This window comes from Peromyscus eremicus, chromosome 8b, assembly GCF_949786415.1.
Source record: "Peromyscus eremicus chromosome 8b, PerEre_H2_v1, whole genome shotgun sequence".
NCBI classification, from domain to species: Eukaryota; Metazoa; Chordata; class Mammalia; order Rodentia; family Cricetidae; genus Peromyscus; species Peromyscus eremicus.
The window spans coordinates 3809638-3829851 of NC_081424.1; positions in this window are offsets into that span (position 1 = coordinate 3809638).

Here is a 20214-nt window from a genome sequence, read left to right on the forward strand (position 1 = left end):
ACACTGGGGATCAGGTCCTTCTTTTTCCTCCAGGCCAGAGCCCCCCACCCTTTCCCTCTAAATGGCAGGGACCCTTTAAGGTAATTCTTGTGACCCCCACAGCTGCTAAGCTTGAGGGCTTCCCACACTGGATTCATCTGTCTCATCTGAAGCCTTTTATCTAACCCTCACCCCTGGAGAATTCCTCCTCATACACAGTGACACAGACAGGGCCCTGCTCTCTCAAGTTCCAGAGGACACCAAGATCCACTGTCTTGTCACCAATTCCAGAAGAATGAGGTTTCACCCCACAAGTTTTTCCTTCCTGTTCCCCTCTCCTGTCTCTACTGACCATATTCTGCTTCATCAGTTTCCCTCTGTGTCTCTAATAACATATTCAAACTTCTAATTAACTACTTAGCTAATTGTTACATAGAGCCAGAGGCCAAGGACCATCAAGTATACCCATGGGGTAAGGAACAGTAACAGTCCAGAGGTATTTATACCCCCAGACTCAAAAGAGTCTGGACTCTGCCAAAAACAGACTTTAATATAACAGTCTATCAGTATTAAATGCCCTTAGCAATTGATCACCTGTGTCTCCTGGATGCTATACTAAAAAGGAAAATAGGTGCCTTGAGGTTTGTCTCAGAAAAGGCTTATCTCAGGTGAAAATTAAAAGCATGTTCCAGCCCCCCCCCACACACACACACTAACCAATAAAATTCTGATATCAGAGTACTAAACATTATAATATAACATTATAATATCATGGCTACCAGCTCAAGATATTATTTAATTTTAAATTCTGAGCTCCATAGCCAGCCTGAATCCACCTGGACAAGTCAGATCAACTTCAGATAAGTATAATTCAAACTTTGCTGGTCCTGGGACCCCTAGAACACCTCAGGAGACCCTCCCCCCAAGTTAAATATTTTTTCTAAACTCCCTCTTCTGCCTCACCAGCACCTTGTCATACCCCAAAAGTCACAGAGCCTGAAGCAGCAGAAGACGATGGGTGATTCCCAAAATATCAGAGGACATTCGACTACCTCAAGACATTCAGCTACCCCAAAAGCCCCCTTCCCTACCCCCAAAAGTTAATCGACATACACCAAGCCAGCTGGAAGCAGTTTTAGGAGACACAGGGTGCACTTTGCCATTCATCTGACATTTTTATAATAAACAAAGAGTCTATAATGTTAGAATCCCTAGCTACTCACCCTACATGACCACACATGCATTGTCCAGTAGCCAGGCAAGATGCTTAGTCATCCCAGAGCCTTATGTCCTATGTAATTTGTGTGCAGTGTAATCATGTAATCTATGTGCATGCGTGGCTTAACTACATAAGCCCATGTGCACATGTGCAGGCAGAACCTATAAAAGCAGGTCCCACTTATCCCTCTGCCCTTTTTCCTGCATGGTCATTCCATAGGCCTATGTATACCCCTTCTGTTCCCTTCCCTTAATAAACTCTTATAGTGGGTTTTGTTGTACCTCGTGGCTTTTCTCTCATAGTAAACAGTACCACTTAATGAATAACATTGTACTGCTTAATAAATAACACCTATTATCCCAGGTTAGTTGACTTTGTGAATTTTCATGTGGTGTCATTAACCCCACACAATCCTTTCTTCCTCTCTACTACAGGATTCCTGAACACTGCCTAATGTTTGATTGTGGGTCTGCATCTGTTTCCATCAGTTGGTAGATAAAGCATCTCTGATGACAATTGGGACCATGTTGGACCATGTTGTTTTTATCACTATAGCTCTGTAGTAGACCTTGAAATCAGGCATGGTCACATCTCCAGAAGTTCTTTTATCATACAAGATTTTTTTAGTTATCCTTGGTTTTTTGTTTCTCCATATGAAGTTGAGTAATGTTCTTTAACTGTCTAAAGAATTGTGTTGTAATTTTAATGGAGCTTGCATTGAATCTGTGATTGTTTTTGTTAAAATGACTACTTTTACTATGTTAATCCCACTGGTCTATGAGCATGGGAGATCTTTCTACCTTCTAATATCAACATCACAATAAATGGAGAGAAACTCAAAGTAATCCACTAAAATCAGGAATAAAACAAGGTTGCCCACTCTCTTCATAGCTAGTCAATATAGTACTTGATGTTTTAGCTAGAGTGATAAGACAACTAATGGAAATGAAGGAGATACAAATTGGAAAGGAAGAAGTCAAAGTATTATTATTCTCAGATGATATGATAATATACATAAGTGACCCCAAAAACTCTACCAGGAAACTCTTACAACTGATAAACACCTTTAATCAAGTGACTGGATAAACGATTAAGTTAAAAAAATCAGTATCCCTCCTATATATAAACAATAAATAGACTGAGAAAGAAATCAGAGAATCAACACCCTTTACAATATACTAAAATAAAATTAAATATCTTGGCATAACTCTAACCAAGCAAGTGAAAGACTTGTATGACAAGAACTTCATGTCTTTGATGAAATAAATTCAAGAAGAAAGTGAAGACTTCTGATGACCTTTTCAGAATACAAGAAACAGAACAGAAAATAATTTCTTTGAATGCAGATCAATAGAATGTATTCAAAATAAAATGCAACAATGATGAGATTGGGAAAATATAAAAGAGGATTAAAAAATTGATGAATGAATATCAGATGATTAACATATATGGCAAGAGAGGTGAAGGAAGCAAGTGAAGAAAAGAATCATACATGATAAAGAATGACGTGGATACATATTTTATAAAGCAGAATTTCTAGAGTGGTGGAATGAGCTGTTAGAGAGCTTCCCATAGACTATTGTATAGTCACCTTTGGGTAAAATGCAATCAACTCCTTTCCTTCATTGCACTAAGATTTAGAAAATAATCCAATAACAGTAAGTTCTAGCATTAATGTCATCAAATCTAATATTTTCTTTGTGCATAGGTTTATATAGGCTTGCATACATGTGTCTGTGCTTAGAGATCACATGACCACCTCAGCTGCCATGCTTTAGTAGCCATCCACTTTATAATTTTTACTTACTTACTTACGTTATTCAGACAGACTTTATTATTTGCTGGACACGTGTCAAGTGAGCTAGGATCTGTCTAAGATCCACCTGACTCCATTTTTTTTTTTTTCGAGACAGGGTTTCTCTGTGTAGCTTTGTGCCTTTCCTGGATCTTGCTCTGTAAACCAGGCTGGCCTCGAACTCACAGTTATCCCCTGCTTCTGCCTCTCAAGTGCTGAGATTAAAAGCATGCATCACCACCACCTGGATGACTCCATTTTTTAATCACTGAGATTTTAGATTATTCTCAATCCTGGGTTTTAAAGTGTGGGTCCTGGGAATTTAACTCATGTGTCCTTTTGATTATAAGGCAAACAAACATATTATTTACTAAGATCCCTCTCAAGCCAACATTTCCTTTAAATGAAATGCTTTGGTGTATAATTGAAATTTTTTCTGAACTTAGGTTATAAAATATTTTAAAACTATCTCAGTAGCTTATTGATTGAAGGGCATAGCATGAAAGAATAATTTTTAAGGAAACCATGGCATATGTACCCCCCACATGTACATGTAAATAAATAATTAATAAAAACAATAGTCTAGTTTTTTTTATTTATTTATAGGTCTATTTGTATCATCATTGTAAATAGGCATACATTTATTTCTGGAAGTCAAATTCATCTTAATTAGCATATCTACTTAGTACTGGGGTAGAAAACTTAGCACAGTAATAGTGTGATTTCCAAATATATACCAGGACCTGAGTTTTATCAGCACAGTGAAAAAAAACTAAGTGAGTTAGTGTAAAGAAAAAAATAAGTGAGTTATTAGGTTATATACAGGCATACATGAGTCTTTCCAGGATATAATTAGCACCTATTGAATGTTATGTAGGTTTTTTCAACTTATAGCATACTTTCTTATGCATCACATTTATTCTACTTTCATTATTACTAGTGAAATGAGAGAAGTAAAAATTCTTTAAAATCATATGTCCTTTTTCACTAAAGTAAAGTGACAAAGAAAATGTATTTGAAGAGATAAAGGTGTTACTGTTTTTCTTTTTATATATATTTATTTAAAAGTATTTTAAATACAAATATATTTTCATCATATTCTTCCTCTTCCCCATGTTCTTCCACATCTTCTCTCTCTCTCTCTCTCTCTCTCTCTCTCTCTCTCTCTCCCTATAAAACTTTAAGTTGTTTCTTAACAAACAAACAAAACCCAATACAACAAAAAACACTACAAAACCAAGAAAACAAAACAACATCTAAAAAGAAACAAACAAACAAAAACACCCACCAAATTGTAGCATAATAAAAGCACACAGAAAAATGTGGAGTCCTTTATATGTTGGCCAACTACTCCCAAACATGTGACCTACCCTGGAGTACTGGATAAACTCATTGTCAGTCCTTTGGAGAAAACTGACTTTCCCTATCCTAGCAATATAAACAAACTATTTAATAAAATATATAAATATAATTATACACACACATGTATATGTTGTTATTAATATAACAGATATAAATAACAACTGTTCAGTTTTAACCTAGTGGCTAATTTTTTTATTCATTCATTTATTTTTTAAAATATAAGATAAAACAAAAGTATCACTTCAAAGTTGGACAAGAAAAACCAATAGTAGGAAAGAAGTAGAAGGTGCAAGAATCAGAAATCTACTCATGCACAAACTCAGGAATCTAATGAAAAGCACTGTGGGCCCTGGCCCCCCACTGTGAGTGGCTGCCACCTTGCTTGTCGACCTTGACCAGATGTCCTCCCTATTCAGATTCCCTGCTGATTTTCTTTTCACCTAACGTTCAACCAAAGGTTCTTGGTTCCTGTATCCTGCATTTGGTATAAATAGCTTAGATGCAAAAATGTAGTGAACTTCTGCCCTCCAGGGATCTGTCATTGTGCAGTAAGCCTGTATTTAAGGTTTCCTCCCCCTTTCAATAAAGGGCATTTGGCATTCAGCCGTGGTGAATGACTCGCTGTCTCTTGTCCCTTATTTTTTAATCCGCAGCCCCTCGCTCGGACATGGTGAATGGGTATCAGTAATGCGAGCATTGCCATTACAAATGGAGGTCCCACCGAGATTCTACCAAGACACTACCGAGATCTGAGAAAGAAGGGAGAAAGCTGACGGACACTCTTGGAAGGCTGGCCAGCATTTTAAAGAAAAAAGAAAAAGGTAAGAGTGAATTGTCATGGGTGCAAATAGGGCACCACTGAAGTTAAAAAAGGGCAAGACAGCTAAAGATTATAAATAAAAAAGGAAATCTTCCCAATAGAAAAGAGAGAAAGAAAGGAAATTTCCCATTAGAGAAGGGAGAAAAATTTTAATCAAGAAAAAAGGATTTTCCCAGTAAAAAGGGGAAAAATTTTGAAACTAGGCCTAAAGGTTGGGGCCCTATAGAGGAACAATGAACAAAAGAGAGAAGCCTCTTCCCAGTGGTAATAGAGGAAGAAAAGACTTTTTTCCAATTGTAGAATTTTTAGGATAGCTGAAACTCTGAGCTCTTTCTGCAGTGCAGCATCTGAATTACAAAGAATCGGCAGGTAGGCCTCATTGCAGCTGGCTGAACAGCAAGCGAGCCCAGAGGTTAGAAGTTTTGCTGTATGTTTGCTTATTTTGGTTCAAATTATTTTATTTTTCCCTCAGAATGGGAATAATTCAATATTTAGGATCCCTTCGTGGGAAATGTTTTTCTGTTTTTTTCTTTATGGCGGGAATAACTCATTAGGCAGTCCCTTCATGGGAGTAGGAAGTTTAAAGGTGAGTTTATATGTGTGCTGGGTGCTCGCCCAGTATTGACAGTGACAGACAAAGGCATGCAGGAGATAGCCTGGAGCAGTGGGTGGACAGGTACGCACTGGTGGGGTCGGAGCTGAGATGGATGGAACGCTGCCCGGGCAGGCACCGGCAATAGAGCCTGAGCACTGGGCAGAGCCAAAGCTAAGCTGCAGCCTCAGTTCCCGCCAAGTGAACAGAGTCCCAGGAAGGGACTAGTGCTAAAAGTTTAAACAGGAATGCATGTGTGTGTGGGGGGGGGGCGCATGTCCAGCATGGCTGTGGTCAAAGAGATAGCCCGGAGCAGCGGGTGGGCAGGTATGCACAGGCAGGAGGCAGAGCCACAAGGCCAACAGAATGGACCAAGAGAGCAGAGTCCGGGAGAGGGACTAGAGCCTAAAAGTTTAAACAGGCCCAACTTCTGGTGAAAAATGGTTTTGGTCAGGACAAGAATGCTAAGTCAATGCTGTTTGAGTAAAGGATGTTCTGCTCTTTTGATTGTCTTAATAAATGTTTGGACTCTCATGGTAGATAAACTAAAGGAACAGGATTCACAATTTTAAACTATATATTAGGTGTGCTCTTGTCTGTTGATCATTACTGAAAATTTGGCTCTGCTCTTTAAGTTGCTTTATAGAAATTCTTGGTTTAATTCTATAGAAATGTAACACCTGAAATGGATTAGGTTGTTAGCTTATTAAATAATGTTGCTAAGATAAACCCATAAATAATAATATCTTACTGATAAAGAGGTTACAAAATTATTTTTCCAGTAAATAAAATATAGGTAAATTGTTCGGTCCACATTGTTAATAATTGGCTATTTGTGCTAATGTGTTACTTGAAATTTATAAAAAAGGATCCTCTTTTTAAGATTTTATAAAAAATACTCCAGAGTATTACCTAAAGTTACCACTTCAAATCCTATAGAGATTGTATTTAATGCTTTTATAATTGGTATATGTAAAAAGGACCATAGAAATAGAAGCTGGTGATAGAATTGCTCAATTATTATTGCTTTCATATTTTAAAGGCAAAATGGCACCTATATGTAGAACTGGAGGTTTTGAAAGTACAGGAGAAAAGGTGTTTTGACAAACAGTTATCAATGATAAACAGCCTAAATTAAAAACAAAATTATATGGAATTGAGATTGAAAGGTAATTGGATTCTGGTGCTGGATATATCTATAATTTCACAAGAATCCTGAGATCCTAATTGGCCCCTTAAAATTTCCACCTCTAACCTACAAGGTATTGGCACAGCTCAGATGCCATTACAGAGCAGGCTCCTTTTAAATTGGAAGGATGAAGAAGGTCATGCAGGAACTTTTCAACCCTTTGAGCTACCTGACATTCCAGTGAACTTGTGGGGACGAGATGTGTTAGATGGTATGGGAGCAGTGCTTACTACACAGCCTGTACAACAGATGCTGGAGACTCAGGGCTACTGCCTGGGCAGAGGCTTAGGGAAAATGTTTCAAGGAGACCCACTCCCTGTGGCAGACAAAAACTGTGTCACTAGAGGTCCTGGGGATACAAGAGGATTAGGGTCTTTTCCATAGGGGTCACTGCACAGCAGCCTTCGATTATACAACCAATAAAAATCACTTGGAAAAGTGATGACCCTGTATGGGTGGAGCAGTGGCCCCTTAATAAAGAAAAACTGGAGGCTGCAAATACATTAGTTAAGGAACAGTTAGATGCTGGGCATATCATTCCTTCCACTTTACCTTGGAACTCACCTATATTTGTTATTTAAAAGAAGTCAGGAAAATGGAGGCTATTACAGGATCTTAGAGCTGTAAATAAAACTATGCTTCTCATGGGAGCAACACAGCCTGGCTTGGCTGCCCCTGTGGCAATTCCTAAACGTTGGCATTTAATTGTGGTTGACTTGAGAGATTGTTTCTTCACCATCCCTTTGCATCCCGCGGACAGTCCTCGCTTTGCTTTTAGTGTTCCTTCAGAAAATCTTAGAGAACCTTATCAGAGATATCAGTGGGTGGTATTGCCTCAAGGAATGGCCAATAGCCCTACTATGTGTCAAATTTATGTGTCTTTGGCCCTAGCTCCAGTTTGAAAAACTTTTCCAGATGTTTATATAATTCACTACATGGATGATATATTAATGGCTGCTAAAGATAAAAAACTTGTTTTTGATGCCTTTTCTAATTTACAAGAGGTTCTTAGCCTGGCTAATTTATAGATAGCCCCAGAAAAGGTACAGGTATCTTTACCCTATCATTATTTAGGTCATGAATTGCTATGCACTGGCATACGTCCACAAAAGATTACTCTGCTTACGGATCAGCTATTCACGCTTAATGATTTCCAAACCTTTATGGGAGATATTCAATGGCTTTGGTCCACTTTAAAAATTCCAACAGGTCAGCTTTGCCCATTGTATGATGTCTTAAAGGGCAACCCTGACCCTTTATCTCCCCTTAAATTAACAGCTGAAGGATGTATAGCCCTATAACAAGTACAAGAGGCCCTGAAACAGGCTCACGTGCAGTATATAGATCTTTCTTCTCCCTTATTATATTTAATATTTTGTTTTACTCATTCACCTACTGGAGTGTTTTGGGAAACAGGTCCTATTCTATGGGTACGTTCCCCAGCTTCTCCAGCAAAAACCACTACTCCTTATCCACAGGCTGTTTGCTCAGATTATATTTAAGGCAATCAAGATTAGTGTTCAAACTTTTGGTAAAGAGCCAGATATTGTGATGACCCCATACACCCAGTCTCAAATAGCATGGTTACAAGCTAATGATAATGATTGGACCATATTGACATGCTCCATGCAGGGTCAGTTTGATACTCACTACCCCTCTAATGATGTGTGTCATTTTTTTTAAATTGCATCTTGTTATATTTCCCAAGATAGTACAGATGACTCTTATTCCTCAGGCCCGTATGGTATTTACTGATGGCACTTCACGTGGTTTTGCTATGGTGGTTTCTGGTAACATAGTAAAGAGAATGAAAGTCCAGGGCACTTCTGCCCAAATGGCAGAGATACAGGCACTGTTGCTTGCTTTACAGATGTTTTCTGATGAGAGTGTAAATATTTATACTGATGGTCAATATGTGGCACATTCCATTATGCCTTTGGAGACAACAGCCTACATACCATCCATTTCTCCCATTCATGAATATTTATTGCAAGTGCAAGGACTTATATGGTCCCGTTCACATAACCTTTATGTGGGCCATATTAGAGCTCACACTCAATTGCCTGTACCTCTAAGTGAAGGTAATCAGAGGGCTGATGCCATTACTCATATGGCTGTCACATTAATTTGTTCTGCCTTTGATAAGGCTACTCAGTTGCATCAACGTTATCATCTTAATGCTGGATCTCTTCGTCATCATACAGGCATAACCCAGGAACAAGCCATCCAGATAGTTAAATCATGTCCTATTTGTGTTGAATTTTTACCTGTTCCTCATTTGGGAGTTAATCCCCGAGGACTTTTACCTAACCATGTGTGACAGATGGACGTCACACATGTGCCTTCCTTTGAAAAAATACAATATGTCCATGTGTCTATTGATACATATTCTTCTCTAATTTTCGCTTCTGCCCATTCAGGGGAAAAGGTTAAAGATGTAAAAAATCATTGTCTTCATGCTTTTGCTTACATGGGAGTGCCAAAATGCATAAAGACTGATAATGGTCCCGCCTACAACAGTACGGGATTTTCAAAATTCTGCCAAGACTTTTCTATTGTTAATAAGACTGGTATTCCTTATAATCCTCAAGGACAGGCTATAGTAGAACATTGCCATCATACCTTAAAAACATATATGGCTAAAGTAAAAAGGGGGGAGCTAGGGGCTCATCTCTCCTCTCCACATTCTATTCTTTCCCTTGTTTTATATATTTTAAATTTTTTATCGGTGGATTCTGCTGGAGTATCCCCTGCAGATAAGCACTGGAGGGCTCCTGTTGCAAATAATCCTCTGGTGCGATGGAAGGATCTTTCTACTGGCACTTGGAGGGGACCTAATCTGGTGTTGGTGTGGGCCCAGGGATCTGTTTGTGTCTTTCCGCAGGACAATGAAGTTCCTCTTTGGGTTCCTGAAGGCTGTGTGCGCCCTGTGGCTGTCGCTGAATCTCAACATGGCAGAGACCTATTGGGCCTTTGTAAAATACTCTCCCCTTCTGATGCCAATGGGGATTGAGAGCCCAATACAGCCAGCCTTGGCACACATTATTGTAAGCCTAGGAACTGTAGCCATGTGGTTGGATTCTTCAGAAGGTAATGTATGGTAACTTTTTTCAAAACTGTTGAGAATGTGTCACACCTTGGAGATTAAGGATAACTCTGAAGGTCAATGACCTTCATTTGTTAACAGTAACATGCCAGCTAAGCCTTTTCACATTTTGCAACCCTCTTCAAGCTGGTGTAGCACCTACTTTTCAGGAGTGGCTCTGTGCAAACATTTATTGGCCTCCTGAAATTCATCTAGCCTTTTTAAAGATACCTTAAAATTTGTGAGCCTGAATGTAGCCATTAATGAGACCATTAGTTCTGCTCCTTGTTTGCTGTTTTTGTTTTTGTTTTCTTTATGGTTCTTAGTTGTTCTTTTGCAGACTTGCCAGCCTAAGTAGTGCTGGGATCAAGAAAAATGGGCCTTGGTGGTTCGTGTTCCTGGAGCTTCGTCCATGCCAGTGGACTGTGACAGTTAGACACAGATGATGCTCACACGCTCCAAAAGAGACTCTAACATCACTGTTGCCATTGTTGCTGTTAAAGCTGTGGTGGCCACTGCTGCTACTATTTCTGGGATGGCTATTTCATAATTGGGTTCTACAGCTAGCACAATGGAGGCCCCTGGCAACAAAAGTAGCTACCACAGTTAGTTAATCTTTCATCTTATTGGGCATGATAAATTTAATTCTATATTTATACATTTAAATTGGCTTTAAAAGTTGTAAAAATTATTAAAACTCAAGTTCCATTTGCTTATGGGATACCACCTTACAAGGACTCCATTTTACAGTAAGGCTCGTTTAAAAAGGGAATGGCTCAATTGCCTTTAGCCTCCTGACTATGGGTGGGTTAGGACTTCTGTTGGTCTTTTCTGTGTCACACAGATTGCAAGTCCAGAGCCACTTTGAGATCTTTGGCAACAGTTACTCTACAGCTCATGTGGTTGAGTCTGTATGATAATGAGTATTCAGAGATGGGCAATGCTTGGGGGGCGGTCATCAACCTAAGACAGAGCACTTGTATGGCCTGGGCAGGTGTCTCTATGACAGGTAAGGTGACCTGCTGACGTCCCACGCAACCTAAGTCAGAAGTTCATTTTTTAGTAAAAAGGGGGGACCTGTGGGCCCTGGCCCCCCACTGTGTGTGGCTGCCACCTTGCTTGCCGACCTTGACCACATGTCCTCCCTATTCAGATTCCTTGCCAGTTTCCTTCTCACCTAACTTTCAACCAGAGGTTCTTGGTTCCTGTATCCTGCATTTGGTGTAAACACTTTAGATGCAAGAATGTAGCGAACTTCTGCCCTCCGGGGATCCGCCATTGTGCTGTAAGCCTGTATCTAAGGTTTCCTCCCCTTTCAATAAAGGGCATTCGGCATTCAGCTGTGGCGAATGACTCGTTGTCTCTTGTCCCTTATTTTTTAATCCGCAGCCCCTCGCTTGGACATGGTGAACAGGGTATTGGTAACGCGGGCGTTGCCGTTACAAAGCACTAAATTAAAAGTCATAAAATATGTGCCAAGGACCTGGAGGAGACCCATGTAGGCTGTACGCATGCTGCCTCAGTCTCTGTGAGTTCGTACAAGTTTTGCTTGTGTTGATTTAGAGGGCCTTATTTTCTTAGTCTTCTCCATCACCTTTGACTCTTGCTTTCTCTTCCCCAGGGTTTCCTGAGGTCTTGGGGAAGGAATTTGATGGAGACATTGCATTTAGGGCTAAATATTCCAAGGTCTCTCACTCTATGTGTATTACCTAGCTGTGGGTCTCTATATTTTTTCCTATCTTGTAGACAAATCTCTAAACGGTCTTATTAAATAAAAAACATGGAGCCAGATATAGGGGTAAAAACCTGAGAGATTAGAGAAATAGGGAAAACCACAGTTAACCTCACCTCACTAACTCCACAGCTTCCAAAGTTGTACTACTTCCTGTCTATCCATACTTATATGCCTTTCTGTTTTGTTCTCTCATTTGCTCTCTCAGTACAACTACATCACTTCCTCTTCCTGCTCAACTCTGTAACTTTCTGTCTGTCTGTCTGTACAGACCTCCATGGTTAACTAGTGCTGGAATTTAAGATGTTTGCCACCACACCTGCCTCTGTTCCCAGTGTGGCCTTGAACTCACAGAGATCCAGACAGATCCCTGCCTGCCAAGTGCTAGGATTAAAGGCATGTGCTACCATTGCCTGACTTCTATATAGTGGCTGGCTTTTTCCTCTCATCTCCAGGCAAGTTTTATTTTATTGGGAGTATATTGGGGGACACAATATATCACCACACTATCTGCTACAGGAGAAAGTTTGTCTTCTGGTTGAACAAGGTACTTACCTATGAGTTCAGGAGGATATCATTAAAAGTCATTTTATGATTATGTTTGTTTAGACCAATGGTAGTATTTGGTTTTATTTATCTGTAAGATTTACTTGTGGTAGGTACTTTGAGTGTGGTTCATAAGACAATAAATATTTTTGTTTGTTTGATTTCTTTTTTTTTTTGAGACAAGGTATAACCACATAGCACAGGCTGTCCCTAACCATGTTACCCAGGTTATGCCCTACTCATCCATTAGACTCTGCATCTCTAGAGCAGATACTGAAGATGTCTGATCCCAGAAATAATTTAATAACACTAGTAAGAAAAGAATGAAGGCAACTTGGATTTGAGAAAAGATATGCCAAGAACTGATAACTAGGACTGAGTTGATGCTGCCTGGAGCTTTTGGGTTTGGTCATAATAAGGTGCCATCTGGATTTACCCTATACTGTAGGCAGGGTAACTGGACCAGAATGGTATAGTAGTAAACAGGTCTTTGTGGTCATAGTGGAGTTCTTAACCATCAAAAGACCCTTACCAGGAACTCAGTTATTACCCATCCTAGCTACAAGTGGTCTTGGGTGGTGACAGAAATATATACAGAAGTAAAAGCCTGGTTAAAAGCTGAAAGCAATGACGAACCTTCTGTAACTTTGCTGTCAATGGCAGGATGAGATTTGTAGTGATATAGTTGTTTTGAGGGCATCAATGTTCCTGTAAGTATCTCCTCACATGTGCTCTGCAAAATAAATAAATACATAAATAATAATAATAATAATAATGATAATGATAATAAATAAACTCATTTGTTTCACCAAGTTGGATTGTACAGAACCCGGCCCTGACCCTGGTTTGGTGAGTTTTCCTAACAACTAGGAGAATTGTCACATTGGTAGATGAGCTATCACTTTTCCTTATTATGAAGTTTCTCCTATTTGATTTGAATCCTTATTAATTTTGATGGTATCCATAGCTTTTCTTCTCCTGTGGAAACAAAGGCAAAATCCCTTCCTTAACAAAACACATATTCTGGTTTCCATTCTGAGGTCAACACATCTTTAAAGTGCATAGGCTGATTTAACTCTGTAGTTTTTGTTGTTGTTTTTTATTGTCCAGTGTCTCTCTGCAGCTGTTGTTTCTTTCTCATTAGCATTAAGAAAATTCAAGGTTAATAATGCATTATGCAATCTACCTCTGGGGGTCTTAGTTCCCCATTTTGGTTTATTAAACATTTCTTTTAAAGTGTGTTTAGATCTTGTACAACAGCTTGTCCTGTATACCTATAATAAGCTTTATATTATAATATGCAAAAAACTGTTTCATTTTACTAGAGACATATGCTAGAGCATTGTCAGTCTCAATTTGCACAGGTATACTTATGATGGCATATAATGGTATATAATTGTAGAATTAGCCTTTTCAGACCTCAAAGCAGTTGCCCATTGAAATCCTGAAAATGTATCTATTGTATGGTACACATATTTTAATTTACCAAATGCCAAAAACAAAACACATCAATCTGCTAAATTTTATTTCTTTGTATACCTTTAGGGTTACTTCCTGCAGGTAATGGAGTTTGATTATAGAAGGAACAAGTAGGACATTTTTTTTTCTTTGCTTGTTGCCAAGTGATAGAAAAATGCTTAAACATTTTCTATTGGCATGGTGGTAGTTATTTTTTATTTATGAAATTCCAAGGCCTCCAGCACATTTACTGTCCATAACTGATCAGTTTCATCATTACCTCATTATTAATTGTAAAACTGTATACGAATTATTTGCAATGTTTTTTTTCACAAAATATTGGTACAGGTTGGGACTATTTAACATTTTCTGTGGGAGAACCTTCCACTGATAGCTCCTAACAGGCTAAGAAATATTATAAGCAGGTACTATGAAGGTAAATTTTTATCTATTGTTTTCTTGTAGGAGTATAGTGAAGAAACAGTCTTTTAATTCAATAACTATAATAGGCCATTCTTTAGGTAACAGAGGAGGCAAAGGCATTCCAGGTTGTAGAGAGGCCATTGAAATTACTTTATTTATGGCTCTCAGATCTGTCAGCATTCCCTATTTTCCAGATTTCTTTTTAATAACAAATGCAGGAGAATTCCAAGGGCTGGTTGATTCTTCAATATGCTGAGCATTTAATTGCTCCTGAACCAGCTGTTCTAAGGTCTGAACTTTCTTTGAGGTCATAGGATAGGACATTTCCCAACCCATACAGGTTTGTCAGTTAACCATTTTAAGGGTAGGGCTGTTGGTACCTTGGAGAGATTACTGGCTGTTATGCCCAGTTTTGTTCAACTTGAATGGTCAGTGACCAATTTTTATAGTGCCTTAAAATATTCTTCCCAGTTTCCCAATAAACATGAGTTGGTTTATTGTCAGTTTCTGAGATTGGAGGAATGTTAATCTGGGTATTCTATTGATGTAACAGATCAGTGAATCATAACAGATTCATTGCTACATTAGCCAATTATGGCCTCAATTTTCCTCTCTGTCCTTCTGGCCCTATGCAGTCAGCCCATTTCATGCTTTGTGTTACCTGAGATAGGGTTCCAATCTCTAGGAACTGAGCATAAACCTCCTCAAGAGGCCAAATCTGATGCCATGATTCTGGCATAATAATAGTCACATCCACTCCTGTGTCCAATAAGCCTTCAATTATAATGATATTTATTGATACCCTTAGCTTTTATCTTTGATCATTTATAGAAGTCTGTCCAAGTATTTGTTTCATGTTTTCTCCTGGAAATTTTGATTCCTCTTCCAAAGCTGTTCTAGCATCCAGGGCAGTATGTATTTTTTTTTGTTCTTTTGTTTTTTGTTTTTTTTTTTGTTGTTGTTTTTAAATACACACTGGACCCTCTTTGATGTCTCTTCAGGCCTTTGGAAATGGCCTCTCCTATTCAAGCCTCATTACTATACTCATAAAACTCTATATTAACTATGTGTTAGATCCATTCTTCTTTAGTGCTCATCTGACCCTTAAAGGCTCAATTATCTTTTTGCATTCTAAATTAGCATTTTTAAAAGCCAAATATTCAACTAGTACTCTTCTAACTTCTTGATCTAATATTGTTCTATGTACAGCTTTAATCACTCTTTGCAAAAAGTCAATAAAGGATTCTTTTGAGACTTGTATGACTTTAGTAAATGGTTTCCTTCTTTTTCCTGATTCTTGAAATTTATCCCAAGCATTTAAGGCTTCTCTACAGCATAGAGACATGGTATGCTCATCAAAATTAGCCTGCTTACTTACATCAGCAAAACAGCCCTTGCCAAATATTTGATCTTGAGAACTCCAAACCTCTATTCTTACATTGCTGTTCAAGGGCCTTAACTTCTTCTCTCAGACAGCTTTTACATTATAACTGATGACTGTATTGAGACTAATTGATTCCAGTCATTTGGTGTAATTCTATTCCTAGAGAACCACATATTCAGCATCTGCCTTATATATGTTGAATGCATACCATAGGAAACTATTGCTTCATTAATATCTTTTAAATCTTTCATATGTTCAGGTTCCCACTTGCAATCTGCATATCCTTTGGGAGAATTGTTATTTGCTGACCTTTCACAAATAGCAGGTTTGCTGACAACCCTCAGCAGCTCATCTCTAACTCTGTAAGGCACTGATGAGCTTAATTTCCCTTTAGTTTCTTTAGTCTGAGCCTTATAGCTCATTTTATCAGTTTTTGAAAGCTCTTCTAAGGCTTGGAATCCATTTGTAACTGTCTTGTGCAGGGTGTGAAACTCCTGAATAGTGAATGCTTCCAAAGGCTTCATTAGATCATTCAGTTTCTTATTTTCATCATTCACATATGATTTTAAAGGTTTTACATTATCCATCAAGGCTACTTTGTCATCCTTGGTGATTATATGTATGACATGCATATTGCCTTCCAAAACCAATGTTTTGCATATTACCTTCTCATACATAACCTTTCTCCATGGGATGTATTTTGTCAGCCAATTTCTCATTGCCATTTTCCATTGAATATATTTTTTCAGCTAATTTTTCATTTCCATTTTGCAAAATCCTTATCATTTCAATCAGTGTCTCATTTTTGGCACTGTTGTCAAACCGTTTATTAAGGATATGATGTGAATTGCCAGACTAATAGCAATTATAGCTAAAAATGTTTACATCCTAGGTAGGTCACATATCTTCTAGCATTCCATCCACAGCATAAAAGAGTAAATTTTTAATTTCCTGCATCATGATATTATCCTCTATTGGTGTGAAGAAGTTTACAAATTGCAAAGAAAAATTATGTATAATATAATATAATACAATATAATATAATATATAATAATCTAATATGTAATATATAATAATATATAATACATATATTTTATCAGTTTAAAGTTATCAAGTAATTTACCTTAAGTAAAATCCTCGGAAGATTTTCCTAGGTGTAAAACTCTTAATTGACCAGGCAGATTTGGATGGTTGGTTTGTGGGAGGGTTTTAGGATGTAATATTGATGTTTGGCCAGCAGGTGTCGAAGGTGTGGTGACAAAGTAAGTCCTGGAATGCTGCGCTTGCTCTGAGCTCCTGAGGTTGGCTGACCTGTATGTTCTAAGCAAAACTTAAATGATATGCTGAATAGATTTGGCTAGAGAAAGCAGATGAAAATTCTCAGCTTGTGTCCCAGTTCTGAAATGAAGCCGAATGTGTATTCCCAGTGAAACTGGCCAGCTCAAGTGGACCGCTAGACCGCTGGAATGCCAGCAGGATCTGAGCTGGGAGCTTGAAGATGCGAGCTAGCAGCCAGCGGCGGCGTGCAAGCACCTGTACCAGAACCATGTGGCAGTTTATGAGGGAGGGCTACCTGTGGGCTGGCGATCCAGTTACATGTTAGCTGGGGGAGGAGGGGGGATACTTCAGTACCTGTGTGCATCTAGAGTGCTTGGGGAGTGCTGGGGTTTGAGGCAGGGTGTCCCTGGGCCAAGGCAGGAGGTGGAAACACAGTTGGTAGCAGCCAATCTGCCATAGACTCTCTGCTAAGTAAGTAGCAAGTATTAAAAAAAAAATGCAACATATTAGGGCACAGCCTCTCAGAACTCGATGCTCAACCCACGGAATGCTGGCAGGCAGACATGGCTGGAACACTGTTAAAAACCTGAGTGTGGAGCCGGGCGGTGGTGGTGCAAGCCTTTAATCTCAGCACTCGGGAGGCAGAGCCAGGTGGATCTCCGTGAGTTCGAGGACAGCCTGGGCTACAGAGCGAGATCCAGGAAAGGTGCAAAGCTACACAGAAAAACCCTGTCTCGAAAAACAAAACAAACAACAACAAAAAAACCTGAGTGTGTGTCACCCATAGGCAGTGGCGCATGCCTTTAATCCCAGCACTCGGGAGGCAGAGGCAGGCGGATCTCTGTGAGTTCGAGGCCAGCCTGGTCTACAGAGCGAGATCCAGGACAAGCACAAAGCTACACAGAGAAACCCTGTCTCGAAAAAGAAGAAAGAAAGAAAACAAAAAACAAACAAGCAAACAAACTTGGGTCTGCTCGGAGCAGGTCGAAAACTCTAGATCTCAGGGCCCGAGGTTGGCAGGGCTGTTTAAAACTCTGGCGTGAATGTGCTGCAGACCCGAGGCTATTTATGGTCTGGACCTGCAGCTCAAAGCACTGAGTACAAAACAGCAATCTGCTACATAGAGCAGCTGATTGCTGGCAAGGCTTATTAAGCTAGACCTATGTTGCAGTGCGGGGCAGTGTGCCCCAGCAGGGGCGTTTGGGGTCTGACCACTTGTTACACAAACCTTTAAGAGTCCGTTAAGGGATCTCCAGGAATTTATTAAAGTATAAAATGGGGATAATACACTCGCCAATACAGAAAGAAATGAGCATGGTTGCTTACCCAGCTGTTGTCTTCTGTTCTGCCCATTCGTGATGTGAACCCACTCTCCATCTCTGACAACCAATGAGAGAGCAAGCACATTCCCTCCTCAGTTTTATTTAACCAGTCACATACCCAGAAAGGGCCATGCCCATTGAGCCAGATAGTCCAAAGGTCATCGGTTGAATGAAATGAATTCCTACAACAAAACCTTACTGCTCGAAAGCTCTTGTTGTACTTGGGAGATCTAAAGTTCTGAGAATACTTAAGTAACACTGAGTCTCTCTCTCTCTCTCTCTCTCTCTCTCTCTCTCTCTCTCTCTCTCTCTCTCTCTCCTCACACACACACACACACACACACACACACACACACATACACACAAGCACACACATTTCATTTCTCCAAATCAAAAAGAAACCTAAGTATTATGCAAATGCATATCTCTGTAATATGAAATTTATTTAGGAATAATTATAACGTTTGTACATTTTTAAAAATTTAATATAATAAATATTCTGCTAAATTTTATAAAATATGTTTGTTCATAAATATTAATGCAAAAGCATATCTTCTACAATGATATTTTCCACATAGAAAATATTATAATGTATATACATGTAATTATATATAATATCCATGTGCAGAAAGTTCTGCTTCAGAAATGCCCAGCATGTTAATAAGTTTTAAATGGTGATTCTTACTGTACATACTTTTGAAGGTGCTAGCTAAGCATAAAATTAATGTATAATTGTAAAAATTGAAAACTAATATTAAACGGCACAGGAAATGTTGGGAATGCAGATAAAATGTGACATTTTTATTCTAATACTGTACATGGACAATAGAATAATGAGAAGTATGCTGTACTAGTAAAAGGCATTGTAGAGCAATAAGAGATAAAGATGAATGCTGTATGATTAGAGAAATAAGAAAATATAATAATAGCTATTATGATGGTTAGATTTTGTGAAATCAGAGGAAGACATCAGAGGGTGAAGCACAGTTTATTTGATCAAAGGGTTATTTGAAACATGGGGAGCCATTTAAATGAATCTGCAAAAACCGATTATACTTGGAGAGTGATAATTAGAAATAGGCTGTTCATTTTTCCTATTAATTCAGACACTGTATTGTCCTCATTTGCAAGTTTGTGAATTTCTAACCATTTAACCTACATTCTGCCTCATTCAGCTCAAACTTCAGGTCTTATATTGCAATTTTCTGATTGACTGAAGTTTTAAAGTAAGTCTGAAATATGGACTTGCACATAAATACACTTGAATTTTCAAAGACATCTAGAATTATATTGATCAATTTCAGAATAGCACATTAATTGAACAGAGACAGAACTTACTATGAAAAGAGATATTGACTCATTTATTTCATAATGTAGAAACTTAATTAAATTAATTTGCTCATTTGTTAAAGGCTTGTATACAGGGCCATTTTGTATGGACACATTTAACTATTCTCTTGAAAGAAATAATAAAGGTTAATTTAAACACTATGACAGTGGAAATTTAATATACAATGAAAATATGTCTGTGTCAAAATGGAATGTGTCCAAGGAGACTCTTGGCTGTCACAGTCTCTTTGGTCTCAGCTGCTCTTTCTTTCCAGTACTACCCTAGTAGAGAAACTCTGATAAGTGGAGATGCCCACTTTAATGGAAATGACACATGAGAGATCTACATGTAGTGACCATCCAGAGAACAAGGGACATAATTGAGCATGTCCATGATATCTTAACCTCAGAGTTCATGCCACCTTCACCTTCACCTAAAAGGCTGTGTCAGAAAAAAAAAAGTTTATTTCATCATATTTTCTTTTTGATCCTTAATAAATAGCCAAGTATTGAGGGAGGGATATCATTCAAACCATTCACCATCGTGTAAGCAGCCTGATAGTGTGAGTATGTCTTTAATGCAAGTTCGAAAGCTTTTGAGGGGCCATGGACACCTCAGGAAAGGAAGAAAAGAGATCATTCCTCCTTGTTCTCTCCCTGGATGACAACCTCCTGCTCTCTCTCATACTTGCTCCTCTCTT